We start from the raw sequence: 3014 nt of genomic DNA, 5'->3' as shown, positions 1-3014 counted from the left end.
GGCAGCACCTGCGGCCGCGCGCCGACGACGATTTGCTCCGAGGAACGGCGCAGCGCCGGGGGGTCACGGCCGGGCAGGTTGCGTCGGCCCTCGCCGCATCCCGTTCGTACGCAGTTAAAGTGAAGTTGCTGGATTTGGGAGCGTGTCTAATTCCGATGGAAAGAGTGCCATACTCAACGCGGTGAAAAGCTGATTCTGCAAAAACTACTCAAAGTAGTACGTAAGGGAGGTAATAGCGTGCCGTTCGTAGGCTTCTGTGTGCAAATGCCTGACAAATATCACCAAGTGAGGTGTGGAGCAAACTGCAGAATTTCTAAAAGAGAAAAGGATGAGAAAACGGTAAGCACCAAGAAATTACTTTCATCCGAAACACTATAAGAAATACAGGGGGGGGAAATAACAGTGAGTGATTAGATACTGGAGACACAGATCTGATTTTTAAAGGGACAGATTGGTGTGAGAGCGCTTCCAACTGTAGTGATAATTTCAAAGGTGACCGGCAGCGCAGAGCACACGAAGGTGTTGGGTGGCACTGTGCTCATGCCCCCAGCTGAATGAGTTTCACTAAAGCAGAAACTGTAACTGCACGGTACCTCTGCCGTGTGGTCTGTCACAGAGTTAAGCAGAATATGCTGAAGATCTCCAGGGGCAGAGGCATGGGAGGAATGAAGGATATTCCTTACAAAGGGGCTTAGTTTTCTTAAAATGTGCCTTACTTTTCTTTTAAGGCTGTGTATTACATTCTTACACAGCAGAAACCCTGAGAATCGCAGAATTACATTGAGTTAGAAGGGACCTCAAAGTCCACTCAGCCCCAATCCTCTGCTGTGGGCAGGACTGCCACCCACCAGCACGGGCTGCCCAGGGCCCCATCCAGCCTACCCTTGAGTGTCTCCAGGGATGAGGGTCAGAAAGCCAGAGAGCAGGCTCTGAGTAACCCAGACTTTGGGAAGCTGAGATCATTCCGGAGAGCTCAGCCAAAAGCCGAGGCAGTGTATACTCTGGTAAACTGGACAGGCTGTGGTGTCTCAGAGGGCAGAGCGGAGGTCTGCCCTGCGACAGGGGGTTGGCAAAAGTGGCAGCACTGTGGGCAGCCGGGTGTTCCTGGTGAGTTGCTGGCAGCCCTGCCCTAAGGAGCAGCCCCCAGGCAGTATGGTGTGCACTAAGTGCCCTGTGACCATGGGGGCTTCCCTGTTCCACAGCACTGGAAACCAACCCCAGGCTGCTCCCAGGCTTTCTTTTGTGGAGAAATTACATTTTGAAGGCTGAGGGCTGGGGCCAACACTGGGGCTGCAGCCTGTCCTGGCTGTGGAACTGGACCCATGGGCCCTGCTCACCCCCCCACACTGCTGAACTTGGAATAGTAGAAGGGCGGGAATGGCAGGCCTACAGTTTTCCAAACTCCAGCAGACATTTTTCCATTAAGGCAAGCCATCCCAACAGAACTGCATTGCTTCATCTACAAGCACAGTGACAAACCCAACCTTTTCAGGCTTGCTGCTATTTATACTCCTAAGAACAATACCAATGCAATAAAACTTTCCTAGCAGAGTTAGAAGAGGCACTCTGTGGGAAGAGCAGCGCAGTTCCCAAAATTCACAGTTAAGAGACTTCGGTAACTTCAACAAAAACTTTTGTTTTGCGTAAGAAAAAGAACAAACTCTTACGAAACCACATTGGGTGACACCTCCTGGCTGAACCATGCTTCTCTCCCAGGGGAAGGCAGTTGCACAGTGATGGGTGTTTTCCTCTTGGATCTTGCAGCTGTTGTAGGAGATAATAGTGCCCATTGCTCCCTCACACAATTGCACAGGAGTTGCTCACACACCAAAAAAAGGGTTAACAATTTTGTTCACATCACAAACACTGGAGAAAAAAATGCACAAGAGATGCGTAAAGCATGAAAGACTTCTCACAAACGCAAGCACCCTTTGATACAAACCATGAACTTTGTGGTGGAGATGGTCCACCCATCACTTTCCAGCGCTGTAAGGGGAAAAAACGTGTCCAAGGTGGAGAATCAGCCCACATCCATCTAGAGGAAAGCTGGTTGTCAATCAAGGAACCGCTGAAGCTGTGTAAGAGATAATCTCATGTATATATGAGAGAGAGAAAGTAAATCATTCGGAACTGGCAGTGACAGTGAGCTTCATTCAGAGCAATGTCTCCCTTGAACACAGCACTTGGCTAAAGGGCAGACTGCACACCGCCTGGCTGATTAGTGCAGAATTATTTTAAGCCTATAGGGTGAAGGCTTTTCCAGGTGCTGCTGCAATCCATGGCTGCAGGTGCATTACCAGCAAGTGTGGCACCATGCACCTGTGAAAAACGCTGCAAAGAGCAGTACATAGCAGTCACTGGGAAAAAAAAAATCTCCTATTAAACCTATGTAAAAGGCATGGAAACTGTGTGAGCCCCGCATGATGGATGGGCAAATAGCAATGTGTATTACATTGGCAAAAGTATCGATCTATGAAGCATAGGCAACCATTTTTAAATTGTATTTATACTTACAGCTGTGTATCTTAACTGCAGTCCCACTTTAGGGTTGATGAGTGCTGGAAGTGAAAGTGGGAAAATGGGGGTTGGGATAAATGCAAATGAAAAGGAAAGGGCTCCTCGGCTTCCCTGGGAAGCTGTGACCAGCAGAGATGCGCTGCCGATGGCCCCTGGCTCTGAGTCAGCTCTGCACTGCAGGAGGGGCCGCAGCAAAGCGCTTCCCTTCACAGAGGTGCTCTCAGAAGAAGTGAAAAGACAACAACCGCAACCAAGAGAAATGAGAGAGAGACTCTTTGCTGTGAAGCCTGTATGCTTTTCCAACTGGTCTAATAAAAACCGTGCCCTCCAATTTTCTCTCCCAAGAGAAGTGAGAAGTTTCTATGAACTTGACTCAGACTGTTTGGAAATTTGGCAGTGTCTGCAGATACCAGCCTGCCAGTGTGGAAAAGTAAGCTAAATAATTCTGCTAATGCCCTGAACACAGCACTGGGAAAATAGGCTCATTTTTTTTGTTG

This window comes from Meleagris gallopavo, chromosome 2 (genome assembly GCF_000146605.3).
Source record: "Meleagris gallopavo isolate NT-WF06-2002-E0010 breed Aviagen turkey brand Nicholas breeding stock chromosome 2, Turkey_5.1, whole genome shotgun sequence".
Taxonomy (NCBI): domain Eukaryota; kingdom Metazoa; phylum Chordata; class Aves; order Galliformes; family Phasianidae; genus Meleagris; species Meleagris gallopavo.
This window is presented reverse-complemented; position numbering follows the sequence as displayed.